Source organism: Pteropus vampyrus, unplaced genomic scaffold (assembly GCF_000151845.1).
Source record: "Pteropus vampyrus isolate Shadow unplaced genomic scaffold, Pvam_2.0 Scaffold30, whole genome shotgun sequence".
NCBI classification, from domain to species: Eukaryota; Metazoa; Chordata; class Mammalia; order Chiroptera; family Pteropodidae; genus Pteropus; species Pteropus vampyrus.
In genome coordinates this window covers 10,300,897-10,315,289 of record NW_011888811.1, presented here as the reverse complement: position 1 = coordinate 10,315,289, position 14,393 = coordinate 10,300,897, and the positions used below count along the sequence as shown (strand labels likewise).

Genomic DNA, 14,393 nt, shown 5'->3' with positions numbered 1-14,393 from the left:
AGGAATCTTTGTATCTCTTTGACATCAGTTGTAATGTCTCCTCTTTGACTTATAATTTGATTTGAATCCTTTTTTTTCTTTGTTAGTCTAGATAAAGGTTTGTCAGTTTTGTTTATCTTTTCAAAAAATCGACTCTTAGTTTTGTCTTCTATTTTTTTTCTGGTCTCTATTTCATTTATTCTTGTTCTCATCTTATTATTACTTTCTTTCTGCTAATTTTGGACCTAGTTTGTTCTTCTCTTTTCTAGTCCCTTGTAATGTGAAGTTAGGTTGTTTACTTCAGAACTTTTATTTTCTTCCAATGTCAATATTTATCACTATAAACTTCCCTTTTAGAACTGCTTTGCTGTCCCTTTAAGTTTCAGTATGTTGTGTTTCCATTTTCACTTGTCTCAAGATACTTTTTTTTTCTTCTTCTTTGACCTATTGGTTGTTCAAGAGCTTGTTGTTTAAATTCCACATATTTGTGAATTTTTTAGCTTTTTTCCTGTTAACGGATTTCTGCTTTCATGCCATTGTGGTCAGAAAAGATAACTGATATGATTTAAGTCTTCTTAAATTTGTTAAGACTTGTTTTGTGGTCCAGCACATGATCTGTCCTGGAGAATGTTCCCTGTGCACATGAGAAGAGGGTTTGTTTTGCTGCCATTGGATGGAATGCTCTGTATATGTCTGTTAGGTACATGTGATCTATAATGTTATTAAAAACCACTGTTTCCTTATTGATTTTCTGTCTGAAAGATTTATCCATTGTTGAAAGTAGGGTATTGATATCCGCTATTATTATTGTATTGCTGTTTTGTATTGTATTGTACTTGCTGTATTGTATTTCTCTATTCAGTTCTGTTAAGACTAGCTTTATATATTTAGGTGCTTCAATGTTAGGTGCACATGTGTTTACAATTGTTATATCCTGTTGATGAATGACCTCTTTGTCGTTATATAGTGACCTTCTTTGTCTCCTGTGACAGGTTTTGAGTGAAAGTCTATTTTGTCTAATATGAGTATAGCCATTCCAGCTGTCACCTCACATAGTTACCTTGTTTGCTTGTGTGATGAGACACTTAGGTTAATCTCTTAGCAAATTTCAAGTGTACAATATGTTATTATTAACTATAGTCACAATGCCAAACCCTTAGAACTTACTCATAACTAAAAGTTTGTAGCCTTTGACCAACAGCTCCCCAATTCCTTGCTGCCATTCCTGCTGTCTTTTGGTTGTCTTAGCATGGAATATCTTTTTCTATCCCTTTACTCTCAGCCAATGTGTGTTCTTAAGGTTAAATTGAGTCTCTTGTAGGCAACATATTGTTGAATCTTCTTTTCTACATATTCATCCACTGCGTCTTCTGAATGGAGAATTTAATCCATGTGCGTTTCAAGTGATTATTGATATGTAAGGACTTACTATTGCCATTTTCTTAATAATTTTCTGACTGTTTTGTTGTTTTTCTGTACTTTCTATCTTACTGTCTTCTTATGTAATTTGTTGATTTTTTAATTTATTTCTCTTTATATTTTGTGTTTCTAGTACATTTTTTTTAATTCTCTGTTGTTATCACAAAGCTGACATAAAACACCTTATACTTATAACAGTCTATTTTAAGCTGATAACTACTTAACGTTAATCGCTTACAAGATCACTCTATACTTTTACTTCTCCCCCCATTTTTTTGCTTCTGATATCATACTTTACATTTTGTATATTCATTAATTCTCCATTAAGAAATTATTGAAGCTATAGTTATATTTAATACTTTTGTCTTTTAATTTTGAAACTAGCATTAGAAGGGCTTTAGATACCACCATTACAATATTAGAGTATTCCGAATTTGACTAAATATTTATCTGTACCAGTGATTTTTATACCTTCATTTTTCATGTTGTTACTTAGCATCCTTTTGTTTCAATTTTCAAAGAAATGATCAATGTTTTGGGCCAAAAACAAAAGAATGCATATAATCGTCTATGTAACTATACCAGCATTTCTTTTACAGTCATTTCTTTTACAGCATTTAATTAATTTTTTAAAAGATATATTTGCACTGTTTCATTACTAGTCACATAAATTATCAAATGTGTCCATTTCTTCTCAAAGTAATGACTTAGCTTGAGAATCCTTCATTGTGCCCCCATGCAATATTTAAATTTCCAAAACAAAAAGTGACTTTAGCTTAGACACTGTGTCTGGCCAATGGAGATATTCTCAAAACTGTGGGTCATTGATTTGTCACTGAGCCAAACTTCCTGGTCTAGATTTCCTGTACAAAAAAGTCTCTTCAAAGTCAACCAGATAATTTTGCCCTTGGTCATTGAAAAGCAGTATTGGATTTGCTCTGTCTGTTTTGAAGAGCCAAAGCAGGGTGAGTGTCATTTCCCATCAGGTATTATTTGTGAAATGAACCTTTAAATGAAGGGCTGGCATAATATTACTGTTCTAATTATCTACCATTAGTTTAACTTCAATTCAATTATTTTTGGCTTGTATATAGTAAGTACTTTTTCTGTCCTTTGATTAAATATTGCCTCATAATATTTCCTACAGAACCTTCCTGGGCAAGATTGTGACTATGTCTTGGGTGCCCTATATCCGTAGTTCACATGAGTGTTTTGTCTGCCTACCACTTTTTTCTGAATTCCCTCATTAGCCTACTCGGTCCATGTGGTATAGATGGAGATGATTCCATCTTTTTAGTCTCCAGGTTTGTCCTATAAGCCAAATATGGCCAACACAAGGACTTCATCCTTCTTTCTGACCGTAGAGATTTGTTTAGGGATAAGCACGTAGCTTAGTTGGGCTACCTAGAGTCTTTCCTGGAAAGGATCTTTTATTTTCCCTGTGAAAGTGATCTTGGGACCACCTGTGAATGTCTTACTACCCAACAGAGAGCAGAAACAGAGAATGAAGCCAAGAGAAGAAGGGGGAGATACAGCTCTGATTGTATTATTGTTTTTTAACTGCTACTGTCCATCACACCTTAAAATCCACCACTAGGGGTTACAGTTATACGACATTGGAAACCACCCTGCCCTTTTCTTTTCCTTAGACTAATTCGAATTAGTTTGGACTGCTGTAACCAAAAGGGTTCTTAAATGCCTCTTTTCAAGTTTGTCCCATAGCTACTTTGTGCCTCTGTATGATGCCACAGTATTATCCCTGAGTAGCCTGCCCCCCTAAGTGTGGCACAGCAAACTCTCTTCCCCATAATCATTGTCATCCTGCCTTGTACCTCAGGACTTAAGGATTTTGCCAGCCACCTGACTTGGAAATTTCTCATAAAGTCTTTTAGACAAACATGTAAACAGCTAATTAGTTTTCGAGAATATTTATATCTTATAAGAGAACTCAGCATCCTAAGAAGAGTACAATTTTAACATGACAGATTAAATGCAGTCTAAAACCTTAAGGTAAAGAAAGTGGGGTTATTTGCATATTTCTGTACTGGTTAAAAAAAAAATAAACAAACTATTCACTTACTTAAAAAAATCTATTGTGTACTTCCTATGAGCTAGTCATGGTTCAGGAAACTAGGATACAGTAGTAAGCAGGCCTGGTTTCTACCCTCATGGGAAATAGTCATTTTCTCTCAGGAAAGATTGACATGAATCAAATGAAAATACAATTAATATGTAATCACACTATGATAAGTATTAGGCTTTAGGCATAAAGGAGACTATTGGTCCTAGGGGTTCAGGGATAACTGATTCCTAAAGGAACTGATAATGGAGTATAAATTTGAAGGTTGAATAGGATTTAAATGGATGAAAACATAAGAGTAAGGGTAGCTTTTAGGAAAAAGGAAACTCTTTCCAGAAGAAGAGAATGGCTTTTTTGAAGATGCTCAAGTAGAACAATACAGGATTTCTTTAAAGAACTGGAAGAAGGGAGAATGGCAACAGATGAGACTGCAGTGGTAGGCAAGGGACCAGATTAAGCCAGGCCTTTCAAGTCAGAGCTAGGGGGACTGTCTTTCCTGTTCAGGCAATGGTAAGTCATTTAAGTATTTTAGTCACATAATGACACAATTAGGTTTATGTTTTAAAAGCTCAGTTATCACTGTAACTGAGTGATTTTTATCCTGGTTCACATTAGAATCATTGTGGCAGTAGGGGACTCAAAACAGAATACTGTTACCTGGTTTCTAGTTCAGTTCAATGGAATAAAAATCTCGGGGGAGGGTCCCTGGCTCTGGTCACCTTAAAAGCTTCCTCCAGATGATTCTAACTAAAGTGAGGCTTCAGGATCACAGATGTGGAGATGTAGCTTAATCAGAGCTCCTTCGATAAAACAGAGTTCCAAGCTGGCTTCTCAGTGTGACTCAAAGTTACTGCTTCCAAACCTAATATTATCAAGAATTGCATTACTTCCTAAACGAGAGGGGGAGTTATTCCTCTGCCTCCTGAATTAGACCCAGCACACCTGAAAATTTTGTTCACTTCTCAGCATTGAATTTTAAGAGTAAATTAGCCAAACTGAAACAGAAAAAAGCAAACCAGATGATAAGAGGGACTTTAAATCATGAAGAGAAATGATACAATAGTACCGAAATCTGTTTAAACCGTAAATCAAAATAATCCATTAAAAAGGATGATTTAGGACCTCTATTTTCAAGTAAATCAAAGGCAGTTATTATTCAAATGGCAAATATGAGGGCCAACATACCAGCCCTAGATGTTGGAGATACGGCAGGAGATGATGAAGACAAAAATCCTTGTTTTCATGGAGCTTATGTTCTAGTTTAGAATGATGTTTAATGATCTTTAAGGTCAGAATTTTTAACTGACCTTTGTGATTAGCTATAGAATCCCTATGTGTTATCTGGAGATATATTTCAGTGATTAATTTTAAAACATTAAAAATAGAAATCTCTGATAAGCAAAGAGGTTAACATTTGTGGAAGAATTCCAGTAAAGGTGGCTATTATAGAGGGGATTCAGCATCCAATGGCAAGGATTAAAATGTGTAATAGGAAGGAGATTGATGAGTGATCTAGTCTAGGGATCTCTAGAGTTCTTTATAAAACTGAACACCAAATATTAGATATTAAATAATAGCAGTGCTTACATAGTTTGAGCATTTGCTATGTGCCATACATTTTGCTAAGTGCTTTATTATGCATTATCTCAGATAAGACTTAAAACATTCATGACACAGATGAGGAACATGAAACAGTATCAAACTATAATTTTTAAAAGTTAAAAACATCACTCTTACAAATATAAAGTGAAAATATGTGAAAGATTCAATTTGGCTCATTAATTGTTGAGGAAATCAGTATCATGGTGAGACTTGTTCTAGTAGCATTTGAGGAGCTCCTTGTCCTAAGTGCATTAATAAAGGAATGTTAGCAAAAGAATACTCAATTAGATACAAAACTGGATTTAGAGTGTGATACACTATCACATGTGGGATTATTTTTTCTACTGGACAGAAATAATTTGTATCTTTAATAGACAAAAGTCTCCAAGATAACATGTGACTTTACTAAATTTGGGACCTTAATTCAGTAGTAAATAGTGACATGAACGACACACATTTCCCTTAATTCTTGAGAGGACATGTTAAACTGTTGCCACGTGTGCTTTAGAAGGAACATGACAAAATTTTGGTCTTATTTCCAAATTTTGGGTGATTTTTCTAAACATTTAAAGAGTTAAGTAATTTTTCAGGATTTTCCAGTTAGTAGTATGGAAGCTGGGTCTCAAACTGAGGTATTTCTTTTAAATACCCACAATGAATGAGATATGTAGCAAGTATTTGGGGAGTTTGTAGAACAGCGTTTTGGTTTTTTTTTTGGATTACATCACCATTGTTCTGCCTTTGTTTAAGTCTGAGCTTGGTTTTTCCAGTTTTATGTTTGCTTGTTTTTAATTGATTCTTAAAACATTTGTAAACCACTGAAAATTAACTATTCCTCCTCTTTTTCTTTCTCCAAAGTAGCTGTGCACACCAAATGTGATTAATAAATAGTGACTATAACTGCTTACTACTATTGGCTCTAAGACAAAGACTCTGGAACCCCAGATAGAAATCTGATCCTTTAGAATTTGTAGCAACTGTTTTCTCAGTAAGAGTTTTTCCCCTCAATTCATGGGGTTTTTGTTTTTGTTAATTTAGAAGGTTGCAGTTACTAAACGTGGAAATTGCAATTGTTAATGGTCTTCTATTTTTAGAATGGTAACTTTGAGCTCAAGTTTTGGAGAGAAAGCCTAGTTCTCTGCAAATGGCACTTTGTTCAGCCTCATGTAACAGACTGCTGGTTTGATGTCATTATTTTCCTGTGAGTTGATCTTAAAGGAAGACTTTAGTGTTATGTTTATGGAATAAATGAAGAGTAGCTGTGTGGCTGGCATAATGTTCCACTAAGGCAGTAGGACACTTGCTTATGTTTAAGGCGACAGGCCCCTGTTATGTGGCAGAAAACTTAAATAGTTTATTCTAAAAACTCATCAAATAGTTTATTATAGAAACTCAAACTAGGTATGAGAGTATAATTTTGCTTTTAGGTAAGAAAAAGGGTCTCGATTTTGCTCCACTAAAAGAAAACTAAACTGAAATTTATTTATAGGCACTCTAATAAACACTTTACATGGATTTATCTCACAGAATCCTTAACAGTTCCATGTAGTAGACCATATTATTGTCCCCATTTCATAGATGAGGTCCAGAGAGGTTAAGCAAGATGGATTAGAGATTCACAGACAGAGCTAAGATTAGACCCAGGCCAATTGATTAGAAGCCTACCCTTATGAAGGTTAGATGATACCACCTCTCCCAAATGTTGCTAGAAAGCACATAAAAAATTAGCCCAAATCCCGTTTTTTAAGCCGCAGCTCTGGCATTTACTGTCTTGGCAACTCCAGATGAGTCATCTAATCTCTTTGGGCCTCCATTTCCCTCTGCAACATGTGAAGGGTAGAAATAATTTGAATTGGATGGTCCCTGGGGTTCCTTCCAACTCTAAAGTTCTTTGAGTCTATAATTGCATCCTGGCCTTAGAGGTGCTATGTTCCTGCTGGCGCGTGCGCGCGCTCTCTCTCTCTCTCCCCCCTCCTTCCCTCCCTCCTTCCCCTTCTCTCTCTCTCTCTCTCTCTCAAAGTATCCATTGCAGTTGGATTCTCAACTCCAGACCCAACCTACTATTTACAACTGCCCCTCAGGAACACACAACACTTTTACAATCTGGCAAGCCAGTTCTTTGAGTTGCTAATGGGGTGTGATTTTAGGAAGTAAAATATTAATACCAAAAGGAAAAAAAATCAAAACAAATGAGCTCTCTCTTTAAATCATCTCTTTTTTGCAGTGTTACCTTGACAACTTAGCTTTGGCTCTTTAGATGTTGGGTTTTCAGTGTGGGAGAAGAGGGGTGTCCTCTTTGTATCTTTAGAGATTCCCTCTTGTTTTATGGAAAAAAGGAAATGTCAACGGTAGACCATAAAATCCAGCAGAATATACACAGGACATCTTGATGGAGTGTCATCCAGAAATAATCACAGGTGCACAGAATTAGGATGCATTCCTGATTAAAGGTACATTCTTTTCTCCTGTTTCCTATAATCATAACACACATTGAAACAGCCTGTAAAATGTTACATTTTTGGACTAGCACAGTTATAGAGCAGAAAGCAACAAAAGTGCCTGAAAAATAATTGCATTATTTTCAGTTACACTGCCCATAGATGCACACACACATATCAGGATGAAGAGACAACTCTGAAGCACCGGACAAGTCTGAAAATGCTAAAAATATTGTTCCCCCTTCAGCAACTGAAATTTGGAGCAAAGACTGAGGCAACGCAGGTAGGGAGATGAAATTGGAATTCACCTCTCTCGGCTGTTAATAGGCTCGTTATCAGGACTGGCAAGAGCTCAGGGGGCTGACGGGTGGGCCAGGAATGTGAGTAGAAGGAGCAAGTTAAAAAGCAGCAGTATGGAGTGGAAGAAAGAGAAGACATATCTCCAGCATCTAGCACCACAGAGCAGAGCCTGTGTGGAGAATGGCTGAGAAATCCGAATTGGTTCTAGAAGCAGTTTCCTTTGTGGTTTGTGAATGTGAGCCCAGCAGACGCCATGGGCGCTGTTGCAGGGGAGCGAGTCCGTGCTTGACACATGTGTTTCCCATTGATAGCTGGAGACAGCCCAGTAGCTCTGAGTTGGTCTGACAAAGCTGCATTGAAGCTCAGACAGAGTACGGTTTCAAAGCAGTCAGAAAAAGAACGGGAATGCTGTTCAGGAAATTCTTCAGGCATGGGCAGGGATTTGGCTGCAGTTCTACAGTTGGAAAATCTGACTGGGGCAGCTTCTGAACGCAGGCTGGGCCTGCTCACACTCTGGCAGGCCCAGAGGCCGCCTCCTTCAGAGCCGCCCAGCACACTCCCGGATTGAGGGCGGATTTCCATCAGCGGCTTTGTGAAGCGGAGGGGAGAGAGGTAAGGTGCTGCTACATTCCCGCATTTCCACGCTTCTCTTCACTTCTTGAGCCTGCTGTTTGTTTGCAACGTACTCCGAGTTTTCATGTGTGAGTGAATGTGTGTGTGAGAACAAGTTAGAACTTCCTCACTTAAACACTTGGTGTGGAGCTGTGATCTTTTCTTTTCCTCAACTCCCTTCAAGATCTGATTTTCAGCAAGGCAGAGACACTTCTGAAAGTTGGGATTTAGCTGGCAACGCAATGCGAAAAAGACAAGTCTGTGAAATCGTGTATTGTCACCCTGATCCAACCTTCTGGAACTTTTCTGCGTGGAAGGACAGTTCATTGGCAGGGAAGATAATTTTAGATGAAACTGTCTGTGTTCTTTGCTTCATGAGAGTTTCGAAAGGAGCATTTTTTAGCAGAAAATGGCTCTCAGTTTAGGAGGGAATCAGAGTTTGAAGCTTCTATTTTGGATTACACTTTCAGGGTGCAGGAGCAGAAATGTACATATGTGTTCCTGGCATCTTTTATTATTACATGGGATTTTGACGGTCCTTAAGGAGTCCAGTGAGATATTTGCCTGGAAACAATGCTAGATCAACCCTTGTAATTCTATTTCTATGATAATATTTAATTTTTCTGAGTTGAAGAAATAACTGGCAGTTTTACTCTCAAAAAATGCTTCTGTGTTTTATGAAATAGAGATATCTAGAGAGTAACAAAATAATAGTTAACTCAAAACCATTGTTGAAAGATAGAGACAATGGTGTGAACTTTATTTCATTGATCAATTGATTTTATTTTACAACTTACTGAAGAGTACTTTTTTTAAAAAAATCAAATTTTAAATAATTCTTTCTCACACATATCAGCTATAATGCAATATAGATTTTTACTCCCCTAGGAAAGCCATACCTTATTATATGATTAGCATTTAGAAAATATACAAAACAATGTAATTGCATTTAAGAACCTGGTTCAGCTCGGAAAGAGCTGGACTAACTCTCACTACAGCTGTATGAATACCGGCAGAACAACCAGTGAGAGCAGTGATGTTTTCCAAACGGGGTTTGACCAAGAGAGTGGTTGGGAAAACAGATGAATGAATGAACGCTCAGACCCTTCTTGTGTAGCAGGAGAGTAGCTAGAGCTCTTAGGGGAGATCTCTATAAAAACAGGTGTGTGTTTACTTGAGTTCTAAAATCTCTCAAGAAGTTACTAATCAGAGAGAGTAAGGTTAATGGGCGAATGAAGAGTGGAGGGTTGGAATTTTTCATCTCTCTCTCTGTGTAAGACATAGTTTAAGTGGGAGACATTGTGTCCTGTTGGTGGAAGCTCAGCACTCACAGCCAGCAATTTTCTCCACAGTTTTGCACTTGAGAGGAGGGAATTGAGAAGTGACTAGCAGCAGGATTTCTCATCCTAAGAGATGGCACATAAATCTTTTCTTCACCAACCTCATCTTTGATTTGGGTCGGGGTGGGAGGATTTGGGAGCTATAGCACATGGAGCAGAAAAGGGGTTGTAATTGGAAGTCAGGGAAGACAGTGACAATACTTTGAGTTTTTCTTAAATGCCAGTGAGTGAGCAAAATGCCAAGACAGATTAGGAACACTTGCGAACCATAGCCAAGCCCACTGCTAGTGAAGGGGGAAACTCAAGTGAGCTCTAATGTCATACTCCTCTAAATTTAGTGTGTGTCAAGCGTCGAACAGAACAGGCATGAAATAGCAACTCCGGGCTGCAGGATTACAAGCAGCAGTGCCTAAAACTTTACAGAATCCTTCTCTAAGAAGTATGGGAGGGAAAAAATCAAGCTCCTTGACTGTGTGAAAGGGAAAAAGAAAAACGGAGTGAAAGGTAGAGAAGAAATCCAGGGCAGAGGTACAAGCAACGAGGAGAGAGGAGTGGCCGCACCACAGACTGGGCAGCGAGGACAGGGGGAAGAGAGCTGTGTGCCGGACTGAAACACGTTCTAGGAACAGCAAAAACCAGCAGGCACTGACTTGTCTGACTTGAAGTGTGTGGATAAACCATGGCCTCAGTGAGGAAACCTGTTTTACTCTCTTCGCAATAGGAGACCCCATGGTCAGTCTGCCCTGCTGTGCCTTCTGGAAGTAATCAGAAAGCATATTTTGTAAGAATGGCATCGTCCAAGGGTTCAGATTTCCTAAGCAAGAAGGGACTAGGCTCTTAAGGCCTTATTTTTAACCCATAGTTGTTCCGTCCAGAGATATTCCTGCTGGGAGTGTTGAGTGAAAGGACCAGCTGGAGTTGGCTGAATGACTGCAATGAGCACAGCTCATTCAAAGCTCTGCTCGTGGACACTTTATTATTAAGACAAACTTTTGAAAAGACATGTAAAATGCACGTGCTTTATTTTAATAAATGAATTTAATTTAAATTTTATTGATTGTAAAAACCATCTTCAAGGATACATACCACATTGTTGGTGAAAGCGTTTAATAATTGTTTTATAATATAAGGAACCTCATGGAATCATGGATTTCTCCTTCTGGAAGGGAGTGGGGCTGTCCTATACTTCAGAACTCCTTGAGTTTGAGTAGCATAGGGACCCCTTTTAATAGGAGTGAAGAAAGATCCATGCCCCCATCGCTGATTTCATTATTCTTATTGTTATTTAAATATGTATAAACCAAAAATACCCACCTAGATATTATCTCTAGAAATAAAGATATTACTTCTTTTTTTTAATTATTGTTGAACAGCTGTAACACGAAAACAAATTTATGAATTGAGTACAAGGAAAACTATGTAATAGTAGTATTCAGATGATCAAAATTGGCTTTTTATACTAGAATTTAATAAGGCTTACATCATGAACCTGGGACTGACAGTTACCTGGAGGCTATTTTGATTTCATACATTCATAGTCCGTTCTTCTGCACAGACACTTGATTCTTTCATGACTTTTTCTCTTTAGATCTACTTTCACTCGCTGCCATGATGTCCTTTGACCTGTACCTGCAGGGAATGTGCCATTTCTCATTACTCCTGATAGAATGGAATCACTTGAAAACAGACTCAGACACCAGAACCATGTGGTCATAGCTGTTGGTCGTGAATCAGATCGACTTTTTCTAGGACAGAATTTGCATAGGTAAAATGAGCACATAAAAACTAAAGAAAAACACAAGAACAAATTGGGTAACGAATTCTCAGATCCCTGAGAAGATCTGAGGATCCCTGGTGACTTGGGAACGCAACCGTAACCTCTGATCGTGACCGGTTCTGGTTCTGTGGAGGAACCCCTCTAAGAATCTGGGGAGGAAAGCCCTGGAAGCACCCCACCTGTGCTTCTCATGTAGACCAGCCACTTTTATCTGTTGCATATATTGGGGCTTTGCAAGATACTTCATTTGAAAAGAGTTTTAATGCTATATCAGTGAAGATTACATTTGACTACAAGTAACAGAAACCCTGCTCAGGGAAGTCTAAGTGTATAAGAGCTCACTTTCCTCAGGTGCAGATGGAGGGTCCTTTCTAGTAGCAGAAGTTGAGCTGTGTCCTCAAGGACCAAAGGTGGAAGTTCCACCATCCTCGGCACTTGTGCTCAACTCCCCTTTCTCATTTCTCAGTGTCATACTCAAGTCAGGGCAATGGTGTCAGGACTTGAAAGTGATAAATGTTTCTCTTCATGAGCCTTTGTCCTTTTGATCACAGAGGGATCCCCTCCCATGTTGACTTACCCTTCTGTCTCAGAATACACAGCCAGAACTGGGTCATGGAACCAAGGGCCCCATGGAATGCTATTACCATGATAGGTTTAGGCTGAGTATGTTTCACCCTCAGGGTGTGGAGTAGGAGCCCACAAGTTCAGATCAAGGGCTTTCTGCCTGATAATGAGCATATCAGAGTTCTATTAGCAGTGAACAGCAGGGAGGATGTCTGTGGGATAGCATAGACAGTTTGGGCCAGAAATGCTTAATTTTTTTAAAAAAGGAATGAATAAACAAATACATTTGAAAAAACACTGCTCTAATAATCCATTTCTTCCATTTTAAAGAAGTGGACGCAGACCAGAAAAGATACATTACCTGCCTGAGGAACACAGGCGATCTGAGATGGCAGTGCTTCTTGTTCCTCAACTCTGAGTCTGGTATGGATGACATGGTATATGCATTGACTCAGTAATAGCTGAGGGATACTTCAGAGCCATGCCAGAGAAAGTAACAGCTCAGTGGAGCTTTGCTGTTAGAAGGGCCCTCGGAAATTACCTGGTTCCATGGTTTCTCAGAACCTCCTGAATCAGAATTCTGAGATGAGGATTGGGGAATCCCTGTGTTTTCAAAAGCTTCCTGAGTGTCTGTTGAAGTCAGCAAGACACTGGTCCACAGACTGAGTTTGTTTAACATTGTTGTGGCTAAATCATTACCCACTGCAGGGATGCCATTTTTAGCATCGCTAACAGATGCCAGCCAGATGCGATGATGGAGAACCTGCCTACACTGCGAGGCAGCTTTGGGGAGTTATTTCACATCTCAGTCCTCCTCGGAGTGGGCAAGAGTTGCATCTCTGTACTTTGTAACCCACGGCCATTGTCATAGTCTCTTAAGCCACGTTTGAGGGTGGTAGTGGTACTTCGTGCAGAAGTGAGGTGAAGAGAAAGGATAAGGTCAAGATGGTCAGAAATGTTGGCAGAAGTCCCGACACCACTGATACCAGGATCTCAGTTTCCTATCCGTGAAATGGGATCAGATGTCTCTGGAATATTTTCTATTTGTCATAATATATGATTTTTATAATTCTAAAACTCCCCTTTTCTTTATGAATGTCTTAGTTGAATTATTTCATCTTTCATTCACCTTTTCCTGCACTATTCTCTTTTCTCTGAACCCTTTCTAGTTACCGTCCTGATAAAAATGTTCCCTGCTCTCAATTCCGGTCATTCGACAGGAAAGAGCACTGGGTCTTGTGCCCACTGACGCCGTAGAATGATATTAACATGACGGGAATGATGGTACCAGGAATGGGACACCATGCACCTATTAACCAAAAGGGAAAAGGGCAATTATAAGGGAGAAAGCATAGCAAGAAAGAAGAATGGAAGGTGGGTGTGACCTTGTAACAGGAGAGTAACTACTGTAAACTGAGTCGAGGCTCTGAGGCAGACGAACCTGGACTGTGATCCTGGCCGAATGACCTAAGACAAGTTACATCATCTCCATGTGCCACAGTTGTATCATTTTGAAAATGGACATGGTAATGTCCATAGTGTATTGTGAGATTGTGCATATAATGCATTTACATGGTGCCTCGCGCACAGTAAGGACTTAAGTATTTTAGCTGTGTATACTTAATATTAACTGAGATAGTGTGAGGCAGACTGACAAAGAATGAGATGGGCAGATCAAGAAAAAATGAATAGTTGAGACAATCAGCAAGGAGAGAACGTTTTATACAGAATATCCAGGTTACTTTTTCTGCGTCGCCCGACTCGCGCTGCAGATTCTGCTGTCCTCTTTCTTTCACCTTTGCTGCTGCACAGAAAGGTGATCATCTTTATTTTCTCTTCACATTCATGTGGCCAAGTGTGAACCACCTAGGTAAAGGGAGCTACGTAAGCTGTGGCCTCCATCCTGCCTGTCAGGCAGGTCTGCAGGACTGGGCGAGGAACGTGTCACTACGGTTCACTGAGTGTATAAATCCTGTGAGATTGGTTTGTTTGGATCTCTTTGCTGGTGATCATCCTAATGAGACTCTGGGTGTGTGGGTGGATATGGAAGTGATAGCTTTATTCTTCTTTTTAACCGATAATGCAATGGCACCTACTAACGCAAGCACAGTTTCCTGATAAAAACTGCATTGCCAGGGATTAGAAACTCCTTCCTTGTTCAAAGCACTTTCCCAAGCCACGGTGATAGGATCAGACATTCTTGTGAGCACCCAGATTTCCAAATAATACATTTCTGAATTCCTGGAACCCTGCTGTTACTTGCTGGGGTCAAAGTATTCAGC

At 38.9% G+C, this 14,393-nt stretch overlaps 1 protein-coding gene across 9 annotated transcripts in view; it reads left to right on the top strand.

Moving 5' to 3' along the window:
- SGCD (sarcoglycan delta) overlaps nucleotides 1–14,393 on the top strand; it is a 1,401,159-nt gene that overhangs the window by 1,012,130 nt on the left and 374,636 nt on the right. For 2 of the 9 annotated variants that reach the window (XM_011356751.1, XM_023528641.1), the window contains exons 1-2: nucleotides 7,946–8,430; nucleotides 10,648–10,691. The exons of 6 other annotated variants lie outside the window; for them this stretch is intronic. The gene's annotated coding sequence lies outside the window, so the exon portion shown is untranslated. Of the gene's footprint in view, nucleotides 1–7,945; nucleotides 8,431–10,647; nucleotides 10,692–14,393 lie in introns of those variants that run through there. One more of the 9 variants, XM_023528640.1, reaches the window with a different exon arrangement.